Raw genomic sequence first — 15,964 nt, 5'->3', positions numbered from 1 at the left:
ATATGCTAAAATCTCATTTTAAAAAAATAACACACAGGTATGACTCATTCCTTAAAAATATTATTAAATCAACAATAAAATGTTTAAAAATATTTAACCTCATTTCAGCAGAGAAAATAAATATCTTGATAATTGGAGAAAAGTACACAGAGAATGTCTAATGGGACATTATTGTCAAGAAAAAGTAAAAATTCTAGAACAACAACAACAACAACAAATCCAAAACACCCAAACTCACAAACCAACTAATCAGCAAAAAAATTAAAGAGAGTTATTCTTTTTCAAAATATATTTATGTATTTTATACTAACATTTCATTCTAACATAAGAATTAAAGACTCATGTATCAAAAGACTGATATCAGTTGCTGAATTCATATTCAAAAAGTGCAACATGTGTTATATTACAGCAGGAGAGTGTTCAGAATTCCTGTGAAGGCCTTTAAGTATGCAAGGTGAAATTTGTACTTCTATCTTGGTGCATTTAACTTATCCAATATCATATGCCCTTATAAGAAAGATAATGATAAGTTTTCAATCCCATGCTCCATCCATCAGAGGTGCTACAAAGTTCAAATGGCATGGTTTCCTTCATCCAAGTCAATAGAGATGCCATCTGAACCCATTTTGCTGTGTCAGACAGTAATTTTAAAAACTCATACAAACACATTACTATAGAACCATGAGTTGGGAAATCTTTTTATACGTTACTGTGTTTTGTTTTGTTTTTTATATCATGGACTGTTCTATTTGTCAAGCCAATCTAAACACAATTCCCTATTTAACCTTCTCCCTCTTAGAGACCTAGGAAATACATATAAAAGGTAAGGTAGATAACAACATACTGCAAGACCCTATTGTCAGAAGACCTCTTGAAGGTACATGGAGGCTTGCCCCTCTAAAGATTAATGAGCAAAATTATTATTGAATGTCTTTCAGTTTTCCTATCTCCAGAGAATCAGACAAGGTTCTTAGTCTATCAATTTCCTTCACAGCCTTCAGATAATGAATAACGCCTGCAGAATCAGGGAGTCCCCACTTGAAGAGATGTTATTCTGCTTTCTCCTCAATCACAGCTGCTGTTGCTATGGTTGTATTATTAGGAGGGGAAATCTGTTCACCTTTCTGGATTCGGTATCAGCAGCAACTGTGGAGAAAGGAAACACATGATACTAATGCAAACCTGTTTGTAGTTTCTATTTTCTTTTTTTTCCCTACATTTCACTGCAATTGCTATGGCTAGTATTTATTGAATATCTCTATCCTATTAAATAATGCTGAATGTTTCCATGCATTATCTAAATTAAATTTTTACACTCAAAACATCAACAGCAGCACTAACAGATAAAAATGGCTTTATATTAGAGACTTTCCTTTGAAATAAAACAATTTCTGGGAGTTAGTTTGTAGGAAGTTAAATTACATACTGAATCTTCAAAACAGATTGCATTTGCTTGTATTTCTTCTTTGCCCTACACTTTCTGACCTTGTCTAAGGTAATAGTGGTATTAAAATATGAGCCTAGAAGACTAAAGTCAGAAATTAAGAACCCAACCAATATTGTATATTACTGAAAGGGGTATAGTTACTGTTCCATTCAGTTATGTAATTGTGAATTTTGTGTTGCTGACATTCAATAAGCCACAAGTGCCACTTTTATTAAATGTTGATAAAATTAGATACAATGAATAAGAAATTGAAGTTATTCTCATGTAACTTTTAAATACTTAGATAATTTATAAATTACTCATATTTTTTTCTGAGTCAAAGAATCCAATAAAGAAAAGCCTTACTTGGTATCATTTAAATCTAACCTATTAGATAGGTAGTAAATACTACATTCTTTAAAATTCCTAGTTAAAAAGTAGAGTTGTAACTTTATACTTCTACATGGCCCCAATAATGTATTTACTGTGTTGTCTTTTCATATTTAACATAGGATGAGAAGGATATAGTTTGATTGATTATCAAAATTGCCCTTTGAAAGAAAAAAAATCTATGGCTCTTATTAATTAATTTAGAAGGAAGACAAAAGAGAGAGGGAGACAGGATCAATATTACAGACAATAGGGAGCTTTAGAAAATAAACCTAGTTTCCAAGAAATGAATTTTGCTTTTTTTCCTTTATGTTCTAATTGCTAATCTCTCCGTTAAAATGGAAAAATCTAGCACAAACAATACAAAATTGATAATTAATATAAAAATACAAAGAATGCTACAATCACTAAGTCAAACTATAGGATTTTTCATTTCTCATTTTCAAATATGTAGATATGTACTTACCTAAAACCACCCTATGAGGTAATACAACTGTTAAAAACCTATCATGGGCCCCAATGCTGAATAATCAAGTATTCTACTGGCACCATAATGAAAATATTTTAGAGCATTTTGACTTATTGATAGATTTTCATTGGCTTTTCTTTTCTAATGCCACATCTTGTATGAAATGCTGAAGTTGTCCCAAAGCTCCTTTTGGCTCAATCAACTGCACTTGTTAAAAATCTTTGCCTTCCCTTCTCATTCACTGCTGCTGTAACAAAACTGACCCAACCTTCCTAAATGTTAATTGTCAGTAAAAGATAAAAGCCTTTCAAATCTGTGTACTTTTCAACCCAAAATTTTCTAGAAATCTGTCATAGATGTGTACCCATAATTAGCTACATTGTTGTCTTATTTATAATATTTTAAAAACTAGAAAAATGTCTAATGTGTACCACTACATAGTTGATCAAATAAAATGCAGTACAATATGGATAACAGACTATTCTATCTTTAAAGAAGTTAATGCAAAGTACAGTGCTTATCCCACAGGCAAAAAAGAAGCAGCTAATCCATAGATTAATTAATAACCATTGAAATCTATGGAAACAATTTTAATTTGCTTGAACTGACTTTATCCAATATTTGTTAATTGTGTATTATTAACCTAATATAGCTATCATGTATACTATGTGCAAGCTGCTATTTCAATAACATTATGTATATATTAATACATTTAATCCTCATAACAATCCAATAGAGATAATAGTATCATTACCCTGACTCTATAGTCTAGAAAATAGAAGCTTAGGAAGGCAAATAACTTCCCAAATCTAGCCCATGGCAAAGTGAGGATTCAAAACTAGGCAATCTGTCTCCAGAGTCTAACCTCAGACCAAAAAATATGTTTGTCTGAAAGTCTGTTCAACAAGACAGCAATGTCGTTATTTCTGCTTCTGAGATCACTCTTATTACTACTATTTACTGATATTTTCTCACTTTCTACCATAAATATGAAGTGCAGAAAATATTTTTGCTTATTAAAAAAAAATTACTACTATTACTACTATTTACTGATATTTTCTCACTTTCTACCATAAATATGAAGTGCAGAAAATATTTTTGCTTATTAAAAAAAAAGTCTTTTGATTGCATGATGAACTATAGTCAAGAACACTATGAAGTTTCTAACTTAGAATTACTAACACAGACCCAGGGTAAGCATTCTGATATTGCATAACTTCACATTTTAGATGTCTCAAAATTGACAATGAATCCAGGCAATGACTCCTTCTGAAGCTTGTTATCTCACAGGATAGAAGAAAACTATTTTTCTAATCTATAAATATTGCTTACTTGCTCATACCCAGTTGAAGTCACATTACTCATGTCTATTTTCTCCATTAAGGGTAGTAGAAATATTTTTATGCTTCTGCCCTGCCTTTCACTAGCAGAAGATCATAATTGATATCAATATTTTTGTAGATTTCTATGATATCATGAGCTTATCAGGTACTCCTGTAATATAAACTAATGGAGTGGTCCTCAATACAGGCATTTGATTTTTAAAAACATTTCACAAGTGACTCTAATGCATAGCCTGGATCAAGAGTTTCTCCAGGGTTTATATAATAGGACAGCTTAACATACTACTGTGATACTTCAGTGATCAGAATCATGGTATTACTAAATGAAATTGAGTATGTCAAAGACCTGCATGCATGGCCATGTCTACTGCAACACCACTATAGCCAAGATATTGAATTAAGTATCTATAAATGGATGAACGGATAAAGAACTTAGTAAAAAGTGGTCTATTATTAAGATATAAAAAGCATGAAATCCTGTCATTTGAAAACATGGATAAGCCTGGTGGATATACTGCTAAGTGATATAAGCCACCCACAGAAAGAAAAATATCACATGTTCTCAATCATATGTGGAAACTTAAAATGTTATCTCAAAGAAGGAGAGAGTAGAAAAATGGTTACCAGAACCTAGTAAGGGAATGGGAAGTGAGGGATGGGAAGAGGTTTGTTAACAGGTTCAAAATTACAATTTAACAGAAGAAATAAGTTTTAGTGTTCTCTATACTTGTAGAATGACTACAGTAAATGATAATTTATTGCATAATTTAAAATAGCCATGAGAGGATTTTGAATGTTCTTACCACAAAGAGATGATAAGTGTTTGAAGTGATGGATATGCTAATTATATATACATGTCACTCCATAAATATGTATAATAATTATGTATCACTCAAAAATACATTTTTTAAATTTAAAAAAAAGCCTAGATAAAAATAGATTTGGATCAGAGATTTTGCCTTTAACATAAAAGAAAAAATTCTGGGAGAAGGTCTGTAGGAAATTAAATACCAAATCTTCAAAACAGACTACGTCTGCCAGTGTTTGTTCTTCACCTTACACCCAGTGACTTTTTGTGTCTGTCTGTGTGTATTTACTTGCTTTTCATTACTTGGGTTGATAGTTTAGTTAAAGAAGAATTTCTCTGATCACCTTATTTTTGAATATATTCTTTTCTATAAATGCACACATGCTAAGTTCTTCAACCCCTCCACCACTTGCTCTTTTGTACTCTTTCTCAGGTTATTCTTTTTTTTATTGATTTTAAAAAATAAATAAATGACATCAGAATGCATTACAATTCTTATTTCACATATACAGCCACATTTTTTCCTATCTCTGTATATAAAATATGTTGACACCAATTCCTGTCTTCATACATGTACTTTGGATACTGATGTCTCTCACATTCCACCAAACTTTAACTGGGGGGTGGGAGGGTTAGGGAAATACTGGGGAATTGGATTGGCCAAATTATAACATTATATTTTGTGCATGTATGAATATATAACAACAAATCCACCATTTCTTACAACTATAATGCACAAAAAATATGAAAAAAGAAAAATAATTTAAGAGGTTATACTTTATATCTTAGACTGCACCCTAATGATAGTCATTATGCCTGTTATCTGAGAAAAAGACAATCACCTTATTAAAATATGCTTTTTTAAAAACATAATAAAATAAATCAGTGAATAAAATTGTGTCGAGTTGAAACCTTCTTATGGGAAAAATAAAAGATGTGATGTTCATTAATTTTGAAGATGGGACTCAAAAGAAGTACATGTGGTCCTTGTGATGTGTCTCTTGCGTCCAAAGACCTAAAACATATGGAAGATTATTCCCCTTTCTGTAATCTCCCATTAATTTTTCTTTCATATGATGTTCATTTCAACCTTTAAAACTAAGTTCTAAATATTCAAACAAAGAGGTGTGTAAGTTCTTCCTTTTCCAAGTAATATGTAGACTGTAGACAAAGCATTAAAGGAGAGGAAAAAGAAAAAACATAATAGCATTCAACCTCTATGTGTACCCAAAATGCTACAGCATTACCATAATGCCTCTATTATGGCAATTGCTAAAATTAAATGCCTGTGGATTTGACCCTAAGGAGTATAGGGCAGTGTTTGCTGTAATAAAACACTGTAAATGCTTAACCTTAAATAGGTTCTATATGCATACACTTCTACAATAGCTATTCGACCACTGCCATAATATATTTAATAATTGGCCTATTGAAATATCCCATATTACATTTTTGAGTATCTGGAATACCTTTCTTCCTACTTGGAAGTGTATATTGTTTTCCAGAATATTTATTAAGATTTCCCATATACTATAAAATACAAATGGCATGGTACTTTTATTAGTATTCAAAATTTAAAGAATTTGATGACAAAAATTATTCATGGAACTGCATGTTTAAAACTATACACAGATACAGTTTCATAGATTATATATGATTCAAAATGAAAAATATCATTGGCCTCAATTATTATAGATTCATGCTGGTCTTTACTATCATTTTGTATTACTGTTATCTCAACTGATCACTATCAGTATATCATTTTATTTTATTTACAGGTAGCAACCAAAAAGATAAACAATAATAACAGGAAATGTGTCTAGCTTGCAGTTTGAATGATATTTGTATTGTTATCCAAATGAAATATAGATATTTCCTGTTTCTAATCTTAAATCCAAATTTAGGAAACTAAAAATACTTTGAAAAGTAAAGAAATATAGAAAAAAAATGCTGAATTTATGTCATATAAGTTAAACAGAATTTGTGAAGGAAGTCAGAAATGACTGCAGTCCCTATTACCCAATGAGAAGTCTTCATTTCCTAAGGCTGCTTGTATATTAAATTAAATGCAACCATGGGTTTGTGTATAACTATTAAATGCAGCCATAGATTTTTTTCTTGTTTGCTATACATTCATTTCACTTTCTGGTAATATAGTATGTACAATTTTCTTAAAATAAAAGTATATATACTTGCATTTTGCACCATCAGGTATTCCATAGTCAACTACTATACTAATTATGCTGCTGATTTCAACACTAGTTATCTCTACTTCTTTATCCCCCATGTATTCTCTGGTTCATCAACATACTTTACTTCCTGAACATTTCACCACAACCTTCAGGATCTCTTTTAAAAATCACAAATGGCAATCTAACTATTAAGTTCAGTGACTAAATCTTTATATAACTCATTAGCCTGGATTTCTCTTTCTCCCTCTTACTTCATGTTGTTAATAAATTGCAAAATCCTTTTGATTTGATAACTTTACTATCTATCTCAGCCGTAAGAGATTTAATTGTGTTATAATCATCATGGCTTAACACATAAGATAATAGTCATTTGGAAAACCAAATACTGTATCTACCATACTGGGTATTACCTATCACTATGACAGAACAAACAGAAACTCTGAAGAATTTTGTATCAGCATGCAAGGCTCCAAGCCAGTGATGAAAAGCATCAGTCTTTGAACAATTCATTGACCAAAATCAGTAATAAGATTCCACTAAAGCACAAAAGACAAGAAGAAGTATAATTCTATCCTTTACCTGGAAAGGAAATGAGAAGGGGGAGATCTGTATAGATTTGACAGAGGCTACTAATTGTAACATATCAGTGCTCAGAATAGTTCAATGCTCCTTACTATGACAAAATCAAATCTATTATCCTATTCATTATTTCTTTTCTGATTTCTTCCCCTCCTTATTCCCTTCACTCCCACCACTCAAAGTCTGTGTTTCAGTGACACTGAATTACTTGCAGTTTCTTTAGCAAATGACATTCTCTTGCATGCATGCATCATTTTGTATGTAGTATTCCATCTGCTCCTCTGCTACTAGAAAACTATTCATCCTTCTGATTTTATTTCAAAATATATCCCCCACTGAAGTCTTCCCTGACCCATTTATATCTTGTTTCCCATTTTGTACATATTTTCATTTCTTAAAAAAAAATATGCTTTGAACCTTTTACACATCTACCTACAGGACACACTAGAATCAAGAATACATCATTTCAAATATAGGTTATCTGGCAACTGAGCTTGAACATAAACTCAAAAACATGCCATGACTGAATTCTACCTGACTTCTCTATCATTTAACCTATTTGACGATAGATTAAAGTTGTTTGTTGAAACTATTTCTACTCTTGGGTTCCGTGACATAAATTTATTTATATATTCTTCCCATCTCACAAACAGTGAGCTTCCTAAGTTTATTGCTTCTTTTTCAGAGTGGAAATAAATCATCCTTTAATGACTGACACAAAATGGAGAACTCTAACCTCATGCTTTCTAGAATGGTCAATACCAGTGACTTCAATGATCATCTATACATATACAGATGACTTCTGAATCTAAATCACATGTCCAGTTATTTTTCTTTCATACAAAAATGTATATTAGCAAGTAATAGGCATTTTCATTTGGTCATTCCACAAGTAAAACTGATGAATTCAGTCTTATCCTTGAATTCATTTCTCTTTCTTCCCTTTCTCAGTTTATTATCATAAACTTCTACATATGACTTGAGCCAGGACCTGGGAGTAATCCTATGCTCCATCTTCTCTCTCTCTCATCCCAATATTCATTCAGGGACAAATGACGCTGATTTTACTTTTTTAAGTATCTCTTCTATTCTAGGTCTGCTACTTCTTGCTTACAGGACTCCATCATTTCTTGCTTTACCACTTATTTTCCTAATATATCTCTTTATTTTCAGTTTTGACCCCTTCCTATTCACCCTTTCCTCTGCAGATTTCTTTAAACAACAAGCTGTATCACTCCTGTTTGCAATCTACCAGTGACTTGTGGGTTTACCCTTACACCTAAGGCACACCTGTCCAGGTTTTAGCACACTAGTTCAAATGACTTGTTGGCAAATGAAACTATCTTTTTAACCCTCAGTGCCTTTTCATGTGATATTTCCCAACCTTCTTCTGTGCCTAAGAAATTACCACTTATCCTTCACAATTCAGATCTAAAGTTCCCTGTTCAAAAGAACTTCTCCAAAGAACTTTTAGTTTACACATTTCTCTACCCTAGACAAAAAATTCCTTAAGAGATAAAGGGTATAACTCCTCAGTGCCTACATAGCACAATGTCTATCTTACAGGAAATTTTCAGAATTTTAAATACATTTGTATGCTATGAAGATAAAAGCATTGATGCAAGAAAATGGTCAAAAGGAAAATTAAGAAATATGACAAAAACATTAGAAGACTATGGAATAATATCATAATTCAAAAAATGGCAAATTAATGAATAAAGTAAACAGATGTTATTTTCTTGATTTAGATTAATTAAGGCAAGGACAATTATATAAGAAAACCAAACCAGGAGGAATATGACAGAAGAATATCAAAATTGATCTTGACAAATCAAAATGGGAGAAAATCATGTAATTTTATCTTAGATTATGCTGCTAAGCAAAAATGAAAAAATATCAAACGCTTTTTAAACTGAAAGACCAAAGAGCAATATTATGCTTGCATATTAGTACTGGTGGTACCAAATAGCAATAATAAATCTTTTCCTCTCCTGACAGAGTTAAAGAAAATATTTTTTTTTAAGAGTCAAAACTAGTGAAGTCCAAACATCATGAAGCGATTGGCCATGAGAAATTTAAGAACAAAAATCAATAAAAACATTTGGATCTTAATTTAGAAAACAAAGTCTTCTATTGCCTCTTATTAAAAAAAAAAGAACTATAAACATAAAGGTAAGATCAGTGGCCGTAGAATGAAAAAGCAAAAAGTCCAAACATACAGGAACAAGAATATATGTAAAAAATAGTTCACATAAAACTAAAAGTTTGGGGCTGGGGATGTGGCTCAAGTGGTAGCGCGCTTGCCTGGCATGCGTGCGGCCCGGGTTCGATCCTCAGCACCACATACCAACAAAGATGTTGTGTCCACCGAGAACTAAAAAATAAATATTAAAAATTCTCTCTCTCTCTCTCTCTCTCCCCCCCCCCACACTCTCTCTAAAAAAAAAAAGTTTGTTGGAAAGATATATTTATTTTATTGAAGAGATCTGCTCAGTTGTCAACAGGGATAATATTTCAGGACTCACTTAAACTGTTTGAAATACCCATGAAAGTATCTACCAAAGAATTTGAAGTAAAATCAAATATATCTGAAACAAACAAGAAGATATTCAACTCCAAAGCACATAAAGATATTCAACTTCATGTAGAGAAATGTATTTGAAATCTATAACAATATATTATTTTCACATCTACTGATTGGCAGAAATACAAAGTTTGACAATACACTTTAAAGGCTTTGTATGAGAAAGCAGGCAGTCTCATGCATTGTTTGGAATTATATAAATTGATATCACCAGAAAGAGGCAATTTGGTAATATCTATCAAAAATGCAATATACTTTGAATTAATAATCCTATCTCTGGGAATTTATCTTACTGATATACCTGGCATGTATTAAATAATATATGAACTTCAAAATTGTTTGTAATGAAAAAAGATTTCAAACAAACTAAATACCTAGAAACAAGTACTGACAAGTTAACTGTAATATAGTTATATGCATACAATGAAATATCATGCTGCTCCAAAAATAAAATATTCTGTTTAACAATACAAAAAATCTTTGAAATGCATTATTAAAAGAAAAAATAGAAGGAATGGACACATGCTTTAGTATGCTGACTTTTGTATACAGTAGGGATAGATATAATAAAATACATTTTATTTCTTGTATATGCAGAGAGAAACTTGGCAGGGAACCTAATAAAAGTGATACCATGACAGTGACAGAGAGTCTGGATGAATGAGTAATGGTGGAAGCAGACATTTTATTCTGCTTTTTATTAGAAAAAAAGCAGCTTTTTTTCTATTTGATTTTGGAACCATGTAATCATTTTACTTATTTGAAAAATTAATTAGTAAAGAATAAGTAAAAATAAGAAAAAAGTAATTTACTTTTGCCCAAATTCTTTACTTCCAAAGCAACATTCTGAATCATCAGCTTTCTAGATAAAGTAATACAAAGTAAGAAAGTTCTCAGAGAAGACTGATGCCTCTGTTTTAATACAATACACAAATTGGATGTTTACTTCATAAGCTTTTTCTAACTTAAATATTTGATAGATATGAATCTGACTATGTAACACCAATCAACACTGGGAAATTGATGTGACACAGCTCTAGAGGTACAGGTATAGAATTTTCATCAAGATAAAGCTGAACATGCTGAACCCGTGAGGTTTTTTGAATAAATAGCCATTCAGACTTAATCTGTTATCACTCAGAACAAACACACATATATCTAGTTAAGTATAGTTATTGTTGTATGTACAAATCAAGTCCATAAAAATTGTTAATTTGAACTGTATAGGAGCATTTTTACCTTCTAAATGCCTAAATATTTGAAATATAGAAAATTAAACTGTAAAGTAAAATCAATTGTGTATTTAAAACTGTTCGTTTCCTCTTCCATGGAAAGGATACTGATGAAGGGCATAAACATAAGACTTCATATTTAAATTTAACCAAATCTGATTTGTTTCTGTAAACTAACATTTCTCCTTTTTCTTCAACCTTTAGATAAAATCTAAACTTCAACCAGGAGCTATGGAGCACTCCTAGAATCCCAACAGCTCATGAAGCTGAGCAAGAGGATCATGAGTCCAAAGCCAGTCTGAGCAACTTAGTGAGGCCCTAAGCAACTTAGCAAGACCTTGTCTCAAAATAATAAAATAAAATCACTGTGGATGTGGTTCAGTGGTTGACCCTTGTTACAAAAAAAAAAAAAAAAATTAAACTTCATTTTTATTATTATTTAATTTTATCTTCCATTATTCTCATTTAGTGCAAGTTATAGAAATTCATCTTCTTGTTTTGTAGAAAATGGCTTTAAAAATGGCTTAAGAAAAAAACTTCTTCAGGAAATAATTAAATATAAAGTACTCATATTTGCAACTAGTTATGAATAAGTAATTGCCACACTGTGGGACTAATCATTATACAGCTTTGTTGTATGGCAATAACCTCAATTTAAAGCAAATCAAACCCCAATAATTATAAAACCTAAATAAACTTCATTAATGTTATCACTTTTTTAAGTTAAAATACCTCTTCTGAATCTTTCTAAAATTAGTTTTGAGGTATAAGAGAGATGTTTATCTAATGCTTTGCAATATATTTTAAGATTCTTGGAGGATAGGAACCCTTATAGGTATGGATACACCAAGCAAAAATCAGCAAGAGACAGGAGTTTGTCTGCACCACACACCACCTGATCTCATCTCCAGACTGTGAATGACATGAGGCTAGCCCTTCTGTAATACACAAAAAGGCCACAGCTTGCTCACACCCATCCTGTGTTCTACAGTGAAGGAGCTTTGTTTATTGATATTAAGCAGAGCAAGAACCAAGACAAAAGACTGAAAGGTCTCCCTTACTTCTCTCCATAAACCTTGAGCAAAAGCTGAAAATGATTTCTTCTTCTTGTATAAAATCAAAATTTTAAAAAATATATATTTGATTATGGAAAGTCCATGTAAATTCTGATTTTCCCTAAAATGCCTAATCATTTTACTTTAAAACTTTTTAATGTTTTTTTCTTATTTTTTATTTTTAAATTTTTATCCAAATTACTTCTGTACCTATTCCACATAGTGAAGACATTCAAAATTGTTTTTCTCCTTTCTCTCAATGAAAGACCATAGAGGTGAGAAGAAAGGAGGGAAGTGGGACATAATTTTTAAAAGCCGAACTTCCACAGTGAATCTGCATTCCTTCTGAAAAAAAAAAAAAAGCAGTGGGGTAAAAGTACCTTTTCTTAAGGAAAACTTAAAAAAAATTAATCAGGCTTTTAGAATTCTAATATAATATGTATGGAGTTGAATGAAAATGATGGAAGTTTTCCAATTATAACTCTACAAAAGCTCACTTTTTATTAAATTTCACTTATACTATAACTATTATTTAAATTGCCAAACAAATGGGATTAAAACAATACAATAGTCCAATGTGTTTATGGTAAAGGAAATGATGTAAGGAATCAACATGTCAAAACAGAAGAATTATCGATTCCTTCCAAAGCCTAATTAAGTAGTTAATTGGGTAGTTAGCTGACCAATAAACTACCTAATATGATTTATTTACTGTGCTTTTTTTAAAAAAAAAATTATACTGAAACACACAAGCTCCTTAAGATTTGAACCTCTGCTCTGTCAGCATTTCTTTCTAAGGAAATGTGGTTCTGCTATATTACTCAGACTGGCTTCATAGATCTGTCCTCTTATTGGATCCTCCCATGGAAGAAAGGGAACGTAAGTTCTATGCTGTCTTGTTTAAAAGGGCACCAACCCCATTTGTGAGGGATCTAATCACCTTCTAATACACATCAGGGTGATGAAGTTTCAGAGTATGAATTTGAGGGGATGACAAAAATATTCTGACCATAGTAGCACGATAGTCAAATTCCTTCCAAGGAATCCTTACCTCGGATTTCTCAAATGGGAGAAAATTAAGTCAATAAACACACAAACCAGAAAAGGAAAAGAAAGAAAAACAGAAATGTACTAAAAAAAACTTATAATTTGTTTGACTATTTAATATGTAGTTTTGATTTTTTATATTTCTAGCTAAATAATCTATCAACATCAATTACATTTTAGGGTTTTAATTCCTTATATTTCATTAAAATATTTGCAACCTAGCATGATTCATTCCTTTGAAACTTGCAAAAGGCCTTCATTTTCTTGCTAGAAAGAAAATTACATTGTAACTTGTATATATAGCTACTATATTTCAAAACAATCTCATTGTCCTCTTAAATATAAGGTTCAGTTTTTGAAAAGCAATAAGCAAAGATACAAATGATATCTGCAATATTTTAAAATAAAATATTTTTAAAAATTAATTGCAGTAAAAGAAATTAAAACATAATCCAAAGAAGAAATAGCAATTTTTTAGAAAAAAACTAATAGAAGAAATTTTACTATCTTCTAAAGTGTTAGAATAATATTACATACAAGAAAAACTACTTATATTAAACAAAATTCAATACTAAATGATCTACTTTCTCAAATCATGAGAAAAATACAAACAGCAATGGAAGCAAATAAATAGTACTAAACATAATTATGTCAAAGTCTCAGTTAATTGCCATAGATACCTCCAAAACCTCCAAAGCAATAAATTTTTATCTAGCAGGTAAAATTCTGATTTGACTTTTATATAATACTCATATTTCAATGTGAACAAACACAAAAACCTCAAAAATTTGGGATATCCAGATCACAAATCCTGCCATCTTAACTGAGACATTTTCTCAGGTCATATTTCTATTTGAAGTTCAGGGTTTAAATGACTTCAGGAATAACGTTACACAAATACACAAACACACACACACACACACACACACATATATATGTTATATATATAAAATGCCATAGCTATCTAACATGTATTATATGTGTGTATGTATGTGTGTATATATATATATATATATATATATATATATATATATATATACACACACACACACAATGCTATAGCTATCTAAATACAGCCTAAATAAAAATAAGTAAATACGACCTACATCATCTCATTTAATCCTCAGAACAATCCCATGGTGGTAAATCAATTTGACTCATTTGAAAAATAAGTAAACAAATTTGACACATTCCATAGTTCATGGGCTAATGGATATGATATGAATTCAAGAGATACAACATTAAGCTTTACCTTTCAAATCTCATGATCTATTTCATTTATACGTCTCATTATTCCCATATTGATTGCTTTGGAATGGTACTCTAGTTTTGTTTTTCTTATTCTCATTTATTTGTTGTCATTGTTTGTTTTTTCTTTCTTTTTTTTTTTCCAAACTGGGACAAGCCTCAAATTCCTGGATTTGAGTTACACTCCTCATCAGCCTCTTGAGTAGCTGGGGCTAGAGATGCATGCCACCACACCAGGCTGGAAAATTAGTGTCTTAAAAATATCTGATCCATGGGGCTGGGGTTGTGTGGCTCAGCGGTAGAGCATTCACCTAGCACATGAGAGGCCCTGAGTTTGATCCTCAGCACCACATAAAAATAAATAAAATAAAGATATTTGTGTCCAACTACAACTAAAAAATAAATAAATATTTTTTTTAAAATCTGATCCATGAGAATTTAGAGTTATGAAGCTTACAAAAAATAACTAGGGTTTCTCTGTAAATCTCCTTTACAGTTCTAAATAGTGTACATTTGAAGGTTGCATAGGCTTTTGGGCTACTCTCAAAATATGACCTTCTGGAAACCATCAATTTTCAATATTACTATCTAATCATGATAATGCAAGGATGTGTAGTAACTACTTTTCAAATTTTTTTCTTTTGGGAACCACTTTTAAAACTACTGAGAATCCCCAAAAGTTTTTGTTTATGTGGGATTTTTCTAAGGATATCTACCATAATGGAAATTAAAGCTAAGAAACTAAAAACATTTTTGTCATTTTAAGACAGCAAAGAGAATCTAATTCATGTTAAAATAAATCATACAAAAAATAAACAAATAAAAAAGAAATATTGGATACACAATATCACAGAGATAATATTCTGAAAAAATAAATCATACATTTTGATGAAAACATTTAGTAAGAAGTATGGCACTGATTCATAATTTTGCAGATTTCTATAATAGCTAGCTTAAGAGAAGACAGCTAAATTCTCATGTTTGGTTCAGATTCCGTCTGTTGCAATACATTGAAGTATGTATTTTAACTGTATCCCATATGTTCAAAAAGTTAAGGACATTGGAAAGTATATGAAAGGGCACACATCAAACTTCTAGAGATAAAAACTGCTATATATGAGGCAAAAAGTACAATTTATGAAATTATTGGCATATTAGACCTACCAAAGAAAATATTAGCCAACATAGGAACAGAGAAATTCTAAGCAGAAAAGAAAATTTCAAAAACAATTAATACAGCATCAGTAAACTGAGGGTAACTCCAGGTCAGCTAAACATAAAAACTGAATTTCTCTCTTTCAGTGATGGGGATTTTTTTTTCAGTAATGAGAATTGAACCCAGGAGTGCTTTACCCCTGAGCCACATCTCCAGTTCTTTTTATTTTATTTCTTTTTGAGATAGGGTCTTGCTAAGTTGCTTAGGGCTTCACTAAGTTGCTGAGGCTGACTTTGAACTTGTGATACTGGGATGAGGCACAGCCTCCAGAGCTGCTGGGATTACAGGCCAGCACCACTACACCCAGCTGAAATTGAATTTGTGAAAGTAGAGAGAAAAACAGGTATAAAGATTTGATAATTTGAAAAAAGTTTT

At 31.2% G+C, this 15,964-nt stretch overlaps 1 long non-coding RNA gene across 1 annotated transcript in view; it reads right to left on the bottom strand.

Moving 5' to 3' along the window:
- Positions 1–227: 227 nt before the first annotated feature.
- LOC308653620 overlaps positions 228–15,964 on the bottom strand; it is a 169,589-nt gene continuing 153,852 nt past the window's right edge. The window contains exon 3 of the long non-coding RNA XR_014023079.1: positions 228–1,146. This is a non-coding gene — a long non-coding RNA (uncharacterized lncRNA). The remainder of the gene's footprint in view (positions 1,147–15,964) is intronic.

Source organism: Spermophilus citellus (assembly GCF_964194105.1).
Source record: "Spermophilus citellus genome assembly, chromosome: 7".
Taxonomy (NCBI): Eukaryota; Metazoa; Chordata; class Mammalia; order Rodentia; family Sciuridae; genus Spermophilus; species Spermophilus citellus.
Note: the sequence above shows the minus strand (reverse complement) of the source record. Positions and strands in the feature narration are given on the sequence as shown.